We start from the raw sequence: 18894 nt of genomic DNA on the forward strand, positions 1-18894 counted from the left end.
GGTGGGCGCGCCGCACCCCGTTACGGCCTCCGATTGGTCAGAGCCCGTAGGTCCACTTCGCTCACGCCCCACCCGTTGTCAATCATACCATCCCCTAGGTAACCAGCGGACTCATTGGTCAGTCTAGCCTGAGGGCGGGCTGTCGGGCGGAAGAGAGCTGCTTTCCGGGTCTCCCTGTGGAGACTGAGGAGCCCTGCGGGGATGCACCGAGTCTGGGCAATCCTTTCCCGCGTCTCGGAGTGCGGAGATACGTACAGCAGTCTGGACATTAGTGCCTGTTCTGGGGTCTGATGGGCATGTCACACCCTGACCCACTGGTGCCGGTGGGCAGATCAGACGCGTTGTCGAAGGTGGGGGCCCGGTCTTTCAGGGTCCTTAACAGTGTTCCCGGAGAGAGCCGAGTGCGAAGCACTGGTTGTGATAACATCACGTTTTCAGTTATTCTTACCTCACCTTATTTTATGTGGCCTTATTCTTCCGTTATCCTCATGAAGTAGACTGTCAAGGATCATTCTACTCACAGGACAGAACTGGGAAGACAGGCCAGGGTCAGTCAAGTGAATCTTCTCCAGCCACACCCCCAGGCATCTGTAACTGGAGCTGACCCCTGCTTTTTAGCAAATTGCTCCTACCTAACTGCAAACTAAAACTTGGCATGATTTTGTTCTGATGCTGTAGCCTGTTAGACCAAAAGATCCATAAACCAGGCTAACCAAAGGAAATAGGACAGAGGATGCATGCTCTATTGCTGAACCAGGAAAGGAAAACAAAAATCAAAACAGTGCCAAATCTGAGAGCTGTCGTACTTGAACCTTTGACCTTAGACAACATTCTGAAACATCATGAAGCAAACGATTCAATCCTGGGGCACTGAATCTTTGATTTAGGGAATCCAGTGCTGAATCACAGCTTTATGAATGAAATGGAAGAAGACGGTTGAACTTCATTGAATGTACGTCTCAAATTTATTCTATTTTCGAGGTTTCATTTACAGTGATGCGTACCAACCGACGATTTCTTAAGTGTTTAGCAACTTGGTTTTACTTGGACCAGTGAGGAGCTGTGTGGTTAAGAAAGCCATTATTTTGATTAATTCGTTTCATTGTAATTGAGTGTTAATTGTAGCTAAGCTCAGGTAGGGACTGTGAGGATACAAAAGAAATACAATGTGACTGACTACTGGCTTAATAGCCTGTGGTTTGCTAATGTTGATAGCATTTGAAACAGGAAGTGCTTTAAAGCAAGATATAACAATGGGCCAAATTTATAGTTAATTGCCCCAAAAGATTATAATAATACTATACTTCATATTTACACCATTTTGTAGTTTTCAGAGCATCTTCACTTGTATTATTTGGGGGAAATACTGTTTTGGCTGAAGCTAATGTGAGCCTTCATGGTATAGCTACAACTAATGCTGAGCCCTGGCATATGGGTAGTAATGGGAAAGGTGGGACAGAGGTAGAAGGGAATCCGAGGAAAGAAAGTAGTTGGAGAGGCTGAGACACGAGTAAGCACTGAGTATCTGGGAAATAATGGGGAAACTAGTCTAAGCCAGAGTGGAGACAGTTAATGGAGAATAACATTGTGTAGATCAGCTGGTTAGGACCAGTGCTGAGGCCTTCATGTTTTGGGGGAAAGTGTTCAATGTTTGAGTTTGGGAAGGTTATTTTTCTCACACTTCTAATGATCAAACGGACCCGCATTAAGTTATAAATTAAGAATAGGGCCTGCGTGGGGAGGCCTTCTAGACTTCTTACATCTCCCTGGCTGGATATAACATTTTAGGTTTTCTCTCTCATAAGAAGGAGCCCCGCCCCCAAACCCCACCTCTGTCTCACTCCTTAGCTGGGAAGCAGTGTTAGTCTCCTGATTAAATAATGGTATTCTGCCCTCTTAGTGAAGTGGAAAGAAATACTGTCACCATAGCACTCATCTTTTGCCATCTCTTAACGTTCACTCTAAAAAAGACTGATTACTTGACTCTCCCATTCTTCTCTTTTTAAAACCTGTCTTCTGTACACCGACTACATGGTGCCTCTCCACATTGCCATATGTGTGTGTGTTTATGTATATGTATATACATATGTATACATATATGTATACACACATATACACATGCATACCTATATATGTATACACATACATATGTATGTGTGTGTGTGTGTGTGTATATATAACTCATAGTGTACTTGTTCAGTGCGCATCATTTTGTTTAATTACAATTTTCTTTTCTCCTACACAAGTAAAAAAGTCCAGGCAACAACAACAATAAATACCAAAGTCTAATTTCCTCTTTCTCAAATGTACACTGTGCTGCCAGATAGAGAGGTGGCGGGGGGAGGTTATTAGGGTAATGGAGTAAAAGAAATTATTCCAGAGAAGGCAAAGCTTTCTTATTGATTTTATGGTTATCAAAACTTTTTCTGACAGAGAACCCTGAATTTTTTTGCTTACATTTTCTTATGTGTGACTATTTTAACATTTCTGAAAGTATGTTGTGAAAATGTACCTAACACTTCAGTAATTATTGGCATTTAGCTGGGACTCAAATGCCACCATTGTTCTATTCTGCTAAATGGGAAACTGGGTCAACAGAAATTTTTTCCCCATTGTATTGTCAGTAGTTACTGATCTTCCGAGGCCACCCAGAATTACCACCACGATTTTCCAGGTTACAATGCAGTGGTATCTCGGTACTTGTTGGCTTCAGAACTCGTCAAACCTGGCACTCCTCGAGTTTTGATGAGAAAACAATGTTTCAGCCCCCAGCCCTTGCTTGCCACCCGTCACACTTGCTAGAACTTGTATGAGTCACGATGCCCCCCTGCAAGGGAAAATGCTTCATTAATCATCACTTGCTCACCACTCATCAGAACGAATTAACGACGAATACGGAGGTACCACTGTACTTACCTCAGGCAGGGGTCGGCAAACGGCGGCCTGGGGGCCCAATCGGGCCTGCTATCTATTTTATGTATGCCCTGCAAGCTACGAATGGTAGGGGAGAAAACCCAAAGAAGAAAAGCATGAAACTCAAATCTCAGTGTCCATCTGTCGAGTTTTACTGAAGCACAGCATGCTGATTCATTGGTATGTTGTCTGCGGGCCACTTCCACGTTACAACGGCAGCGTGGAGCAGTTAACACAGAGCCTGTATGGCGCATAAGCCTAAACTACTTACTGCTGGGCCCTTAAGAGAAAGCTCTGATCCTCACTATCTTAGAGGTCCCTCACGAATCAGAGCCTGGGGAATGTTGGAACTGAAAAAGACTTTGGAAATCACACAGTGTTCATTTTTTAAAAATCTCCCTTTGAGAGAGACAAGTTACTTCTTGCCTAAAGTCACATAGTTGATGGGAGTGGAGTCTTGGTTCCATTGGCCCAAGGGTTGCTTCTTACACGCTGTGTCTGACTTAGGGTGCGGTAGGTGCTTTGTGGTCGGAGGCGAGGAGATTCACCACTCTGCTCATTTTGTCTCATGTCTCCTCCAGACAAACACAGTGCGCCGTCGTCAGTCGATGGGTACTTGGAGTCTCAGTTTCAGCCAATAAGAGTTGTCTTCTGTTTTCTATTTTCCTCATTTCTCAAAAGGTGTACGGCCATCGTGAAAAGCTCTCTCACTTTTATGCTCTTTCTCTCTTTTACAAAATCTCTCTCCTTCAGCAAAGGAATGCAGAAGTGGCTGACCTTCTGTTCCAGTTTAAGATTCTTGAGGGAGGTGAGGACAGTTAGAAAGGCGCAGGAGGATGTAGTGCTGACTCTGGAGTGCATGGTTGGCCCACCTGTGTGGCCAGGGGAGAGGGAGTGTCCAAACCGCGCCCCCCCCCAGTAAGGTTTTAGTCTATATATATACTTATACATATGCTGGCTTTTCTGGGGACAGTGTCCATAGCGTTCCTAAGATTTTTAAGAGCCCACGACCCCGAGAAGATTCGGAACTACAGATACATAAAAGATGTGTTTGGGGAAGAACGCTGCCCGGAGGTGTGCTGGGGGGACGGATGTAGATTCTCAGGTAAGACCTCAGCTGATAGAGGGAAGAGCTCTTTGCCCACTCACATCAGCCCACACAAGCTTTTTTAATCTTCTCTGCCACTCAAAAAGGTGATAAAAATTCATCAGATTCACAAAGCGGTTGAACTCCGATGGTGATGAAATCCTGATTAATAGAAACCGCAGAGGAACTAATTTTAGGAAAATAGCAAACGGGATTGTTTTAGCTGAAGCAAGCTGGGAGAGTGGGTGCTGCTGCAAACAGCCCATTGTGCGGTGCTGACAGCTCCAGTCTGGCTGCTCACTTATTAAATATCTTTCCACTGTGCATTATTAAACCTGGATTCCGGGAGACGAGGGAGCAGACAGAATAAGACAATAGAATGGGGAGCAAACCTGGGCAGCTCCCTTCAGCGTTATCGCGGCTTCGTGTCTCCTGAAAGCCTCCCCTCCCGTGGTTTGGAGAAAGGGGATGGATTCCGTCTTCGTAGGGCTCAGAAATGGACAACACAAGTAACATGCTTTGGATTTCTCAATTATTTGCCTCTTCTTACAAATCAAAGTGTTCTTCAGAGAAAATTTAACCAATTGGCTCAACAAGTGGGAGTCGGGGCTTTTGTGTAGCCTCTGAAAGCGCCGTTGTGCCCAAACAAGGAAGAATTTGGTCCGCTTTCCCAAGTCCCAAATGAGATGTTTTAGGGCACTCAGTCACCAGAAGATTGGGGTCATTTGGCTCGTTTGATAGATGGAAAGGTCTTTTGTGCTGGGCAGGAGTTCTAAGAGTGACTTCCTTTCTTCCTTCCTCCCTCCATTCCTTCCTTCCTTCCTTTCCTTCTTTCCTTCTTTCTTTAAATCCTCACCAGAGGATATGCTTTCATGGATTTTAGGTAGAGAAGAAGGGAGGGAGAGAGAGAAGAAGCATGGATGTGAGAGAGAAACATTGATAGGTTGCGTTCCATATGTTGCCCTAACCGAGACTCAAACCTGCAACCTAGACATGTGCCCCGACCGGAAATCAAACCCCAAACCCTCCGTGTACAGGCACATGCTCTAACCAACTTAGCCAGACAGCTAGGTCCTAAGATCTGTTTCTTAAAGAATAGGACAAGCCTGCTGGGCAGAGGGGGAGTGGAGCTCTGATTATGCGCGCCATCGTTTGAAAAGCTGGGGTTCTGGTAAATGGAGCAATAGTTGGTTTATGTGAATCTTAGTTTCAACTTTTAGCCTCTGTTTTCTGTACAGCAAAATAGAGGTCGACGAGCTTCATTCGGTTTGCCAGGCACCGCCTCCTTGTTTGCTTACGTACTAATGGTACGTAATCATGTCCCGTTAGTGTGGAAGCCCGCGAGTGGGCCATCCATTCATCATTTGTGTATCCATTTGACAAATACTTATGCTGAGTATCCCTGTGTGCCCGGGAAGTGGGGATAGAGAGTGAACAAAACAAGCTCCGCTCTCATGGAACTTACACTCCAATGGAAGGAGCCAGAAAACAATAAATAAATATGTGTAAAATATCTGTGGGTTTCAAGTCCTATGAAGAGAAACATGGGGTATGGGAATAAAGACTGATAAAGGAACACGAGGTGGGGGATTACTTTATACAGGAGATGAAGGAAGATCTCCCTCTCCCTGAATAGGCAACCTCTTAGCAGTGACCTGAAGTGAGAGAGTAAGGAGCCAAGGGCCAAGGGAGCCTGAAGGCCCTGAGGGGTGCGGGGGGGATTCCAAGGACAGCAAAGGAGGCCAGGCTGGTGGAGCTGGAGGGGAGGGGGCTCACAGGGGGTCTTGTAGGGCTGGGGCTTTCTTCGGAGTGACGTGGAGGCCATCGAAGGAGCTTTGCACAGAAAAGTGGTGTGATCTGACTCGCCTACCAAACAACAAAAGCAGAACAAGCGTGCCGGACACCAGTCAATGGGGTGTAAGGTCAGAAAGGGGCCCCCTTCTCATAAGAGTAAGCCACTAACTAGCTTCGGGGGCCAGCAGAAGGCTCATCCCTCCGCATCTGTAGGGTGGGTGGGATTTCTTTGTTCTTTGTAAAGCGGCCTCCTCTCCTGGAGAGTGCCGAGGGTGGTGATATGGTGGAGTTTCCCGTCCCTTTGTGCTTCTACAGATTAGCAGGAGGTTATGAAGCATCAAACAGCACGAGAACGTGTCAGCACTGGGCCTGCCCAGCGCCGGGTTTGCAATCAGCCATCCTTTCTGGGGAGGTGATATGAAGCGGTTGGCGAGAGAAGGATTCTGGAAGTTGTTTCCTCAGCTCTTGTGGAGGACAGGACTGCAACCTGAGAGGCACAACAGCAGGCAGCTGCTGGGAGGATATATATGGCAAACTCAGCTGGAGCCTGTGCAGGAGCATTTGGTAGATGGGAGAGGGAACTCATGATGTTTTATGGAGAGTGTGAGAGTATTAGAAGAACTGTGGGGCTTCTGGGTTAGCAGATGTCTGGAGGCATTGCTACAGCCCACGACAGGCCTGAGCCCCATGCTTCCCTACAAGATGTCAAGTGCACTGTGTCCAAGAAGCAGCTGAGATATGCTTCCATTCCTCCAGCTGCAAGCACGCTGATGGGCACGCCTATGGGCACGCTCAGCCTGTTCTCTCAGGGCGTTTCCGAGCAGGGTCAAGCGGAGGCTCTGGGTAGTGGATCCAGTTACTGAGCTCCGAGCGGGAGGAGATGGCCAGACCCACAATTAGGGATTTTAAAATGGTGTGTGTGTTGGGGGGGGGGGTGCAGCGAATCTTATTTGAGCGCTCAGCTGCTGAAATGGCAAGGTTTTTTCATAGATGGGTGTTGTGTTCTGGGATTGAAAGACCAATTTAGGAAAGAGATCTCAGAGCTGAATCAGACTAGGAATAGAACTGTCAGAGGTACACAGATACCTGGGTGTGGCCCACAAGCGTGGACTGCAGCTCACAAACATTCCATGGTTCATTGATGAGGACCATTGTCTGCAAGTGGGGTCAGAAGCCTTGCAGATTTCGGTTCCGGGAATGTCTGCCTCAGAACCAGTCTCGCTCACCTTTGGGGCACCATCCAGACTCTCCCAAGTAGAAAGTGTGAATGTGCGAGTTTGCTGCACAAACTCTGAGCCCCTGAGGGCAACAGATGTGATTTCAGTCAATGTAATAAATAGAATTGCTTCTTTGATTGCTCTGCCAACACATTCCCCTGGTTGAGACAGTTAGGTTAGGAGAGTCAGGAAGCACGTAAGTAAGGGGCAGGGAGAAGGAAGGAGGGAGTGACGAAGGACAGGTGGCTGGCGGAATGACAGATATGAAGCCAGATTCCTTAAAGAGAGAGGAAACAGAGTGTGGGGTCGCTTCGGTGGCCCACCGTTGAGGATTGCCATTCCCGAATGGGTCGTTTCCCCAAAGCCCCTGTTTCTGGAGATGAATGAACTAGATTCTGCCTGACCCTCGATCGGGTTTCAACCTCAGGGAAAATGACCTGAAATATTCATTAAGCAGTGCCCTAGAAATGGGGAAGCTGCAGTCCCTCTCCTCCGATGGTTCACACTGTACTGCTGGAGACAGACAAGAAAACCCCCCTGTGTGATAAAGGCCACACCAGAGGTAAATCTGGGGTGCTTCCTAAGCTCAGGAGAGGAAATAGAGGGGTCCCGGAAGGTTTCCGAGGTGACACTTGAACAGGGTCTTTATGAGGGACTGGAAATTAGCCACAGAGAGTAAGAGGACAGGGATCCAGGCACAAGGAACAGTACGTGCACATTTCTAGAGGTAGGAGAGAGAACAGGAGGATAGGTGATGGGAGGGGCATTCAGAGCATGGGGGGGGGCGTGAAGTGCGCTGGGGCTGCAGGCGTGGGTGGCGGGTAAGGGCGGGAGATGAAGCCAGGGGTCCTAGGGGTCACTGGACCACGTCATGAAGAGCTTGCACGGCATGATAAGGAAGTTACACGGTATCTTGCAGATTCCGATGCCCCCCCCGAAATAACAAAGGGCGGTATTTACATTTTGCATGTATAAAAATAATCCCTTCCATAAATCTCTTATATTTATTGAGGTATCTGGCCTCTGTATACAGTATGTTCAGGGCAGAGAAGCTCTCAACCTCCCAAAGCTGCCCACTTCATTGAGGGATGGCTGTAAATTTTAGAGAATATTTTTCCACATTGAGCCAAATTCTGCCTCCTCGTAACTCCTACTCGCTGTGTCTAGCTTTGCCATTTGTAAAAACACATAAAAGACCACTTCAAAAATATTTGAGGATATCAGTGAGACCTCCCGTTAGTTTTCTATTCTCCAAGTTAAGCACACACAGAGTCCACTCCTTGTTTATTTCATCACTTCTAGGCTCCTTCCCACCCGTCCCAGCTGTGTGGGTGACCCGTGGTTTATCAAAGCAGCTTTCGGAATCTGGCACTAGAATAGCTCCTAACGCTTCACATAAGCCCGAAAGGCACAGAGAACAGTGATGCCGTTACTGCTGCTTTTGAGCTGGACCCTCCATGACCGGCAGGAACGCTAGTCTCCTTAGTTTGTCACTGGTCACATCCCACTGTTTGCTCTTCACAAGCTCTTGATTAACTGAAGCTTCTAACTCCTCAGCACATTAATTACCACCAAGTGAAATCTTCATGATACCCGGTATGTGCAATTTATTTTTGAAGTTTAAATACAGGACTTTACATTATTTAATCTTTACCTTTTTCAGTTTCCAGACTACTAGATTTCAGCCTGTTAGATTCATTTTTAACAACTTGATTCCCTTTTTCACGGCATGAGTGGCTCTGATTGTACGTTCGATAAACATTTATTGTGGGTTTTAATCCGAGTCACTAATAAAAATGTTTTCTAGGGCAGAACTTGGTAGCCCTGGAGGTCTACTTCCAGCCCGGGTGTGTGTTCAGACAGCTTCAGTTCCGCCTAGTGGCCCATTTTACAACGTTATTTACAGCGGTAACTTTGAAGATACACTGTGTTTGGCATTTCTCCCCATTCGCACCCATAAATGTTTATTGGTGGTCTCCTGTCTTTTAGGTTCTGTGTTCGGTGCTAAGGACACAAAAATAACCAAAATGTTATTCTTGTCTTAAAGAGCTTGCGATTTAGCAGAGGTGACATCTATCCACCAGCTCCAAGTCAATGTGTGTATAATTAAATGTGTCCCCTCTAATTTGCGTTAGAGTTACATATACTCTTTTCAATATAAAATATAGTAGGCAATATGTAGTATATATTATATCGTACTGTACTTAGCAGTATAAACAAAGTATACAGAGGAGACAGAGCAAGGGGAGATTATGCCTTCGTGCGGAAAAGGAGAAAGGAGGGCTTCCCAAAAGAAGGGATGTTTTAACTTGAAAGATACATAGGATCGTGGTGAGATAAGTGGAGATGGGAAGTTATTCCAGAGTGAAGAAATGTGATGTGCCAGCCACGGAGCAGCAAATGTCTTCAGAAGGTTCAGGAACAACGAGTATTCGCCTGTGGTTGGAGTTCCAGGTTCAGGGAAATGAGTGGCGAGAAACGAGACCGTGTGTGGAGGTCTCTGATGCCACGCTGAGGAACTAAGGCTTTATCCTTAAGAACGTGGCCAGATCAGAAGTCATTTAGCAAGAGAGTAAGTAACAGGATCTGCTGTGGCAGCTACAGAACTATACTGACAAGGAATCGAGTTCAACTTGGCAAACTTACTCTTCGTGAACCCAGGTTGGCTCTAGTATTAGCTGACCCCTAAGCATCTGTTAATGAGCACTTCAATCCACCTGTGCACGCGGGTGTGCGTGTTTTGCTCCTTCTTCAGCTTCCGTGTAGTTCCTGACTGTCACTGACCTTTTGGACCCTTGCCTTTCTGTCCGTAGGCATTGGTTCTGTGTTGTGTTGGTCTGTTCGCCCACAGCTTGCTCCGACTTTCCCTGTTTAGTGTGTCCTCCGGCTGTGCGTCTGAGCCACAGCAGCTCCCAGGTCCAGCTGGCCTGGCCTCCACTGTGGGTTGCTCGCCTGCTACTCGCGTCTGCATGTTTCTTCAGCCCTGTTCTAAGCCGGCCTCGTCCTTACTGCTACTCTCTTTGCACCAGTTCTTGTATTCTGGCTCCTTGACCTGCCAGTTGTACCCGTTGGCTCACTTTAGCTCCAACTCAGGAGATAAAATGGAATTTTTTCCTTTCTAGGAGCTATATGGTGTAGCCGAAAAGATGGTACCAACACACAGAAACTATATGTTACAACTGATCGACAAAATGAAAATACTAACTAAAAGAGTAACATGAGTTTAGAGGAAAGACTGAACTGGGAAATTCAAGAACCTTAGGAGGAACAGTCCTTCCTTTTCAACTCTTTTTTTTTTTTTTAAGGTTTGGATGTTTAGACACAAACATTTTTTTTTTGGAAGCTGGAGGGGAAATCTAGGGTGGAACTTCCTGTGGGCTTCCCTATGATTGGCTCCAGAGCTGCCTGTCGTAGAGGAGCTACCTTGTCTGGGCCACCTAGCGGTGTTGCCACCAGAGGAGCCTTCCCCGCAGCAAGGAGAGAGCAATTTAACGCCATTTCCAACTTAAGCACCATATCTACAGGGCGTGAAATTAGTTCCAGCAAGCAGCAAATTTGCTGCTAATAAAAATATTTAGCGATTCACTTGTCTTTAAATCAGCAGCCGAATATCTTTTACTTGCATCAATGCTTGTTTCTCCCAATTCTAATATTTGGTAATCAAGCTGGCATTGTTTAGCTAACGCTGGGAAACAGCAAGTTCTTCGGCTCTGCAAAAATGTGGGTTTCCTGAGGAGGAGTTTTTCTCTCTTTTGGTCAAAAATAGGCCTCAGAGTTCTTTGGATTACGGAGGTGGAACACTCACCGGTTTGGTGGTCTTGGAAATAAGTTTTCATTCTCTTCCATCTGCCATGTTATCTCCTGAGTCACTGCTTGTGGAGAAGCCAGGGCACTCGGAGAGAAGGCGGTTTCTTTCTCGTGCTTACACACAGCCTTACTCAGTGCCCAGCTCATTTTCATCTCCCTTCTGTCTCTTCAGCCTCTACCTACTCACAGCGAGGGTAATCTAAACACCGAAGAGAGATTACCGAAGAGATATTACGACCATTAAAATTTCTTTTTTATTTTTTCAATGAATACTTACTGGGTGCCCATCACTAATATTTATCGGGCACTGACCACATGCCTTCGTCGCTGTAGGGTCCTGTTTGGGTGAGAAGTGTTCCCGGAGGCCTAGTGGGACGCCCTCTCCTCCAGGTCCCTGGGAAGTTGGGCTTCACTCACACCGACATCATTGTCTTTTCCTTTTGACTCTCCTCGGAGGAACAAGAGCGGCAGACAGCCTCCTTGTCACCACTCAGTAGTCTAAGGGTCTAACCAGATCACTTGTTTCAAAGTCCAAATAATTTGGAGAGAGAGTGCAGTGGCACCCAGGGAAACCCGTCTTCTACCCCAGAGGAGACTGGCTGTATCATTTTTCTTCAGCCCCTGGTAGAAGTTGGTTTTGAGCATGGCGACCGGAAATCAGGATGTGAGCAGCTTCGGACACACACAACTGTGTCCTTCTCGGAAATCAGCTCACATGGGATGCTGAGGAGAGCCGGCCTCTGGGTTAAGAGCGGGACCTGCGCAGAGCTGCTAACAGGGAGTTAGAATCGAAGACAAACTGAAGCACCTCGCGAACACCAACTTCACCACCGGGGATACTGGGGAGAGGAAATGCCACCAGGAAACCACACTTGCCATGGCCAACAGACCAGCGTGGAGGCTCAGGAAAGGCAGACCCTCTGCATAGCAGCGGGAGGTCAGGAGGTCAGGAGGGACCAGAGCATCTGGGCTCTGTGCTTGGCTTCTCTCAGGTACAAGACTGGAGACCCCTTCCCCTCCTCAATGTCAGTTTCCTCATCCTTCCCAACAGATGAATTTTACTCCTTGTTCCCTGTGTGTGGGAAGATTGGGATTGTAACTATTATATTTATTTTAAAATATTTTATTTATTTATTTTTAAAGGGAAGGGAAGGGGAAAGAGAGGGAGAGAAACATCAGTTGGTTGCCTCTTGCACATCCCCAGCCCAGGACCTAGCCTGCAACCCAGGCAGGTGCCCTGACCGGCCCAACCCGCTGAGCCACACCAGTCAGGGTGGGATGGTGACTATTTTAAAGGGCTGTGAGGGGCTCATTAGAGGGTTACTATGATGAAAACTGGACTTCTCCCGGGATGGAGCGCACAAGAGCATGTACATTTAAGTGACATAAAAGCAGGGTTTTCCTAATGGTAAGGGATGAATGTATGACCGAATGAATGAACTGGAACCGCTTGCCCTGAATGAGGTGTGTAACTTCCCATCATGCTCTAGACACAAAATTTCAAGTATTTTTTCTAGAATGTGGGTCAACTGAAGTTCCTAGCGTTTAAAACCTTGATGATTTTGTCCTGCTATAGAGTGATGGGAATCGTCAGATATAATTTGTTGGGGAAACACAAAAAGTGATCTGAAGAATATACTCTATCAATTAAGTACTTAAGCAAGAACCAAAATCAAGACCGGAGGGAAAACCCTAGAGAACTTAGTAATTAAAATAAAAATAAAAACATTCTCCAGTCCTGGTCCTGTCTTCCTCATTATGTAACCAAAAAAGGCTTTTTTGGGAGCTCTGACCAGTGGGCTCAGTGGGTTGGGTGTTGTTCTGCAAAGCGAAAGGTCACCGATTTGATTCCCAGTCAGGGCACATTTGTGGTTGCAGATTTGGTTCCCGGTCGGGCTGCATACGAGAGGCAACCAATTGATGTTTCTCTTTCACATCCATGTTTCTCTCCCTCTCTTTCTCCCTCCCTTCCCCTCTCTCTAAAAATAAGTAAATAAAATATTTTTTAAAAAAAGACTTTCTGGGAGTGAGTATACAAGGAGAACTTGTGGCTTGGTGATGCGGATTGCATGTTGACAAGGGCAGCTAGGATGGAGCATAGCATTAGGCAGGGAGTATGAGAGCCAGACTCAGGAGCTATGAGAAGAACTGGAGAGGAAGGAGGGAGTTGGCAGCTGGGAGCCCCGGAGTCTGCTGTGAGCCCTGGACCCTCGAGGCCGAGCTGCCGTCGACTGGGAAGAGGAATGATGGGGTCAGAGCAGAGAAGCAGCCTTTCTCCGCCAGGAATCCTGTCCCTTGGCCCCTCCTCGCTGCTTCTCACCTCAGTGTCCTTCTGGTGGGCTGTTTGCTTCTCCACGTCCCATTGCAGCAGCCTGGCCTCCCCCTGCTACCACACTGGCAGGAGGTCTCAGGCCTACAGCCCTCTTGCTGTCCTGTGCTGGGTGAGAAGTCAAACAGGTTCCGAGGATGGATTAATAATGCTTCAAAGTGCCCGATGCCCACCTGTTTCCTGAGCATTTCTCATAAGAGCATTAATCAGAGGCCAGGCATTAGGTGTCCCTGAGTTCTCCTGAACTAATGCACGTTCCAGGTGGAGCCTTAGCAGCGCTTCTGCAGAGTCCTGACGAGCACAGCCTTGGGAAGTTGGTAATTCCAAACCTGCGCAGAGCAGAACATATGATCAGGGATCAATAGTCGAAAAGGCCTCTGCAGGTACAATGAACAATGCTCAGGGGCATTAAATCACTTTGTAATCTCAGAAACAGGGGCAAGCCTAGTACGGTGGTTCATAAAACAGACCGATCATTTGCAGAATTTTTAAGGGGTAAGGTTGCTGATCTCTTTAAAAGCAGCTATCTGGGAGGTTATATATCAGATATTTGATTTCCCTCTGAGGAGAACCAGCTCCCTAGCTCTTAGCATCAAGGATTTGCGTTGTTGAAATCAGAACTGGATTCTGCATTTTAAGGGGAGGAGATGCGTACGGTGCAGAACTGTCCAAAGCAATGCCTTTGCCAGAACATTGCATCCCGGAATTGGGAGGCCATTGCAGAGTGTTGAAATGAGAAGTGGAAGCAATTTTAGAGGTTACCAAAAGGTAGCAGGGCACAGAATCCAGGAGCTCATGTCAAACGGCCTGGGTTTAAATTCTTTCTCTGCCCAGAACTGGCTGTGTGACTTTGGGCGAGTTACTTTCCCTCCCTGTGTTTTTGTTTCTGCCCCTGTTAAACCAGAGATAAGTTACCTGCCTCAAAGATTTAAGGTAATAAATGTTATTTATTCGTAATTGATTCATGACAAATGTTTGCAAAAGCCTTCAAAGTCAGACATTCCATTTATATGAGCTCTCTCTGCTTAACATAACCATAAAACTTCAAAAAACCCTACCAATTGGATTCACTATCAATTCATGCTATTTAAGCCTGGCCGGCCTGTGCCGCTGCCGCGCAATCCTCCTACCCATCTTTTGTTGACGGGTGAAATTTCCTCAGTAGTTGTTCTAAAACATGCTGTCTCGGCCTCGTCACGGTTAATATGTGAGGCAGCATAATTCTTCTGTGGTAATCACCATACCGCTGTCTGTGTCTATGAATTGTTTTTTTTCTTTTTGCTTAATCCCTCCACCAGCCCAGCAAACCCCGCCCTCTGACAGCTGTCAGTCTGTTCTCTGTCTTCGAGTTTGTTTCTGTTTTGTTTGTTAGTGTATTTTGTTCATTAGATTCCACATGTGAGTGAAATTATGTAGAACTTATTTTTCTCTGACTTGCGTATTTCACTTAGCGTAATGCTCTCCAGGTCCATCCGTGCTGCCGCGAAGGGTAAGATTTCCTTCTTTTTATGGCCGAGCAGTATTCCATTGTGTAACTGTACCACAGCTTCTTATTCGCTCACTCACTGGTAGGCACTTGGGCTGCTTCCAAATCTTGGTCATTGTAAATAATGCAGCAACAAACACAGGGGTGCATATGAGTATTCTTTCAAATTCGTGTTTTGGGTTTCTTCGAATATATCCCCAGGAGTGGAATTGCTGGGTCATAAAGCGGTTCCATTTTTAATTTTTTTAGGAAATTCCATATCGCCTTCCACAGTGGCTGCACCAATCTGCTTTCCCACCGACAGCACATGAGGGCTCCCTTTGCCCCACATGCTTGCCAGCACTTGTTTGTTGATTTACTGATGACGGCCATTCTGACAGGTGTGAGATGGTGCCTCATTGTGGTTTTAATCTGCATCTCTCTCATGATTGGTGACATTGGGCATCTTTTCACGTGTCTATTGGCCATCCGTATGTCTTCTCTGGGGAAGTGTCTGTTCAGGTCATTTGCCCATTTTTTAAATTGGATTGTTTGGGTTTGTTTGCTGTTGAGTTGTATGAGTTCTTTATAAAATTTTGGATATTACCCCCTTATCAGATGTCTCACTGGCAAATATATTCTCCTATTCAGTAGGTTGTCTTCATTTTGTTGATGGCTTCCTTGGCTGTACAAAAACTTTTTAGTTTGAAGTAGTCCCATTTGTTTTTTTTTTCTTTCCCTTGCCTAAGGTGATACAGCAGAAAAATATTGCTATGAGAAATGTCCTAGATTTTGCTGCCTATGTTTTCTTCTAGGATTCTTATGGTTTTGAGCCTAATATTTCATTGTGAATCTATTTTGCGAACTTTTTAGAATTATTAACTCCCTCTCTTTTGGATATTGGACAATTGGTCAGTTCCATCCATTCAGTATGTTTTATTTCTCCTGCTCCAGCCCAGACTGTCAGTCTTGAGTCCTGTGGCATTTTTCTGTGTCAACCTTTTGGGAATTCCTTTTGTTCTCCCGTGGGAGCCTCTCCTTCCCCGGATCCCCTGTCTTCCACTTCCTTAATTTACTCCCTGTTTTTGTGGTGTTCGACTCCTCCATAAGCCTTCACAGGAAGGATTTACAGGAGATAGTTTTAAGTATTTGCATTTTTGGAAATGTCTTTGTTCGACTTTATAGTTGACCCCTAATTTGTATTAGTTAAAAGTTATTTTCCTTCAGAATTTTGAAGACCTTGTTTTACCTTTTTTTCTTTGTATCTAAGCTTGTTATCAAAAAGTCCATTTCTACACTGATTCTGATTCCTTTGTATGCAAACTCTTTTCCTCTTTGCAAGTTTTTAGGTCTCTCTCCCTCTCTCCCTCCTTCCTTCCCTCCCTCCTTCCTTCCTTCCCTCTCTCTCTTTTTTATTGTTCTTTCATATATGAGCTTTATTGAGATATAATTCATCTATCATACGATTCATCTGTTTAAAATGTATAATCAATAGTTTTTAGTATCTTCACGGAGTTGCGTGGCCATCACAACCATCAGTTTTAGGACATTGCACCACCCCCAAAGGAGAGCAACGTTTACCTATAAACAGTCCCCAGCTCCGCTCACCTGCCCGCACAGCTCTGGGCAACTACCAACCTACCTTCCGTCTCTATAGATTGGCCTATTGTGGATATTTCCTGTAAGTGGAATCAGACAATATGTAGTCTCTTGTGACTGGCTTCCTTCACTTAGCAAAATATCTCCACAGTTCATTCCTACTGTAGTACGCCTGAGTACTTCATAACTTTTTATTGCCAAATAATAACTCATTGTATGAATATACTACATTTTGTTTATGCATTAATAAGTTAATGGATATTTAGGTTGCTTCCACCGTTTAGTTTTTATGAGTAATGCTTCCATGACCAGGATTTTCTTTTTATCCCTAATCTGCTGAAGTTTCACAGTGACATTCCTTGATGTCGCTGTTTCATTCATTGTGGTTGGCACCCAATAACCCCTTTCAGCCCAGGGAATTGTGGCTTCTAGTTCTGGGAACTGTTCTTGTGTTATTCCTTTGATAATTTCTTCCCATCAATTCTTTCTTTTCTCTCTCTCCGGAATTCCTCTTAGTTGGATTTTGAAACCTCCAGATTAATGCTCAAATATTCTTACCCCTTTTCTTCTCTTTTCCATTTTGGTTTTATTTTTCTATTTTCTATGAGAGATTCCCAACTATTTTCTAGCTTTTCTGTTTAATGTTTTACTTTTGGACATTTTAATATGGAAAAGCACTTCGTGTTCTCTGTCCTTTTTTGTGAATACAGTAGTAGCTCTTGATTCTCTTAACTTTTAGTTATTTTATTTCTGGAGTTTCTTTTTCTTTCTGCATCTGTTTCCTCAAAATTCCTTTATTTTGAACTCTAGTTCTTTCAGGTTAGAGATTTACCTCAAAGTTTTAGTGATTATTGAAAATTTGCTCTAAATTAGTATTTGAAAATGATATCCTAAAGATGGGAGGGTCGGTGTGTGTATACGTTTATGAATGTGTGTGTGTGTGTGTGAGTGCGTGTGTTTTGGGGGGATGCTTGGTCGTGGTGACTAGTGGGTCTTATGGCAGAGTGACTGGGCAGGAATCTGGCCATTTAGTAATAGGTTTCCAATGTCTTGCTCTTCGTCTTCTCCTTCGGGCACCCCTTTGATGCGGATGTTGGACCTCTTGAAGTTGTCCCAGAGGCTGCTTATACTATTCTCTTTTTAAAATTCTTTTTCCTTCTTGTTGTTCTGATTGGTTGTTTTCTGCTTCCTTATGTTCCTTCCATATCATTGATTTGATTCTTGGCTTCATCCGCTCTACTGTTGTTTCCCTATAAATTGTTCTTTATTTCAATTAGTGTATCCTTCATTTCTGACTATATATTTTTTATGCTGCTGAGGTCCTCACTAAGTTCCTTGAGCATCCTTATGACTAGTGTTTTGAACTCTGCATCTGATAGATTGCTTATCTCCACTTCGTTTAGTTCTTTTTCAGGAATTTTGATGTGTTCTTTCATTTGGGCCATGTTTCTTTGTCTCTTCATTTGGCAGCCTCCCTGTATTTGTTTCCTATGTATTAGGTAGAGCTGTTATGACTGCCTGTCTTGGTAGCGTGGCCTAATGTAGTAGCTATTCTGTGGGGTCCCGTGGCACAGCCTCCCCTAGCACCCTACCTGGGGACTCTAGGTGCACCTTTCATGTGGGCTGAGTACACCCTTCTCTTGTAGTTCAGCTTTGGTTGTTGTTGGCAGGTCAATGGGAGGGATTTACCCAGGCCGGTGAGTTGCAAGGATTGACTGTGACCACTAACCACCAACCTCCGCCCTCTGTGGAGGATCAGCTGTGCAGGGGGAGGGAGGCAGTGCTCCCACGTGGTCTGTAGGTGTCCACTGGGTGCCAGGCCCTGAGGTGTCCTGGGTGGTCAGGCCAAGGTCAGCCCCCACCAGTGTTCTGCCTGGGGCCACCCTGCCTGAGCCATTCTCAACCAATCTGAGATGGTTGCTACTTGTGCTGGGCTTAAGAGACTCCCAGGTGAAGCAAGCAGTGAATCAGGCTGGCTGCTGCTAGTGTTGGGCCTGAGGCCACTTAGCAAGAGGTGTGGAGCCTGGGGGCTCACTGAGGCCTGCTGTTTCGTGTTTGAAAGGATTTAGAAAGTTCTGAAGCTTGAGCCATTACCAGCCATTCACATGGAAAAGCTACTGTTAACAGCTCTGTGTTAGGTGGGACAGAGCCTCAGGGGATCTCCAGGGCAGGGCAGTGTTAGTCAGGTTGATGGAGTCTCAGATACAGCTCTGTGGCTCTGCCCACCTTTCTGTCTGGGAGAAAGCGGTCCCCCAAGCTCTCTCTCACGTTGATGCCAGCCACATCATTTCCTCCCTGTATGGCACTGGTGCCTTCCAAGCTGCTATCCTGGGGCTGAAGCCCAGAGGGAGTGAGCCTGAGTATGTGAATCTGTGTGTGTGGGTTCTTTAAGACGAACTGCTTGGGACTCCAGAAGTTTGTTCCACCGTGGAACCCTCGGCTGGGGGAACTGGTGTGGGGCTGGGAATCCTCACTCTCAAGATATCCTTCCCAAATTTTTACCCACTACATGTATATATGGGACCATCCCACCACAGCCTGGATGGATGTGGTTTCTTTAATTCCATAGTTGTCGGACTTCCATCCAGCTCGATTTCTGCCTGTTCTGAGTGATGGTTGTTGTATAATTTAGTTGTAATTTTGATGTAGCTGTGTGAGGAGACGGACTGTGTTTACCTATTTT

At 45.8% G+C, this 18894-nt stretch overlaps 1 protein-coding gene across 1 annotated transcript in view; it reads left to right on the top strand.

Annotated features, from left to right (window-relative positions):
• Positions 1 to 244: 244 nt before the first annotated feature.
• Positions 245 to 18894, top strand: part of PKNOX2 (PBX/knotted 1 homeobox 2) — a 285563-nt gene continuing 266913 nt past the window's right edge. The window contains exon 1 of the mRNA XM_045192863.3: positions 245 to 952. The gene's annotated coding sequence lies outside the window, so the exon portion shown is untranslated. The remainder of the gene's footprint in view (positions 953 to 18894) is intronic.

The sequence above is a fragment of the Desmodus rotundus genome, chromosome 7, assembly GCF_022682495.2.
Source record: "Desmodus rotundus isolate HL8 chromosome 7, HLdesRot8A.1, whole genome shotgun sequence".
NCBI lineage: Eukaryota > Metazoa > Chordata > Mammalia > Chiroptera > Phyllostomidae > Desmodus > Desmodus rotundus.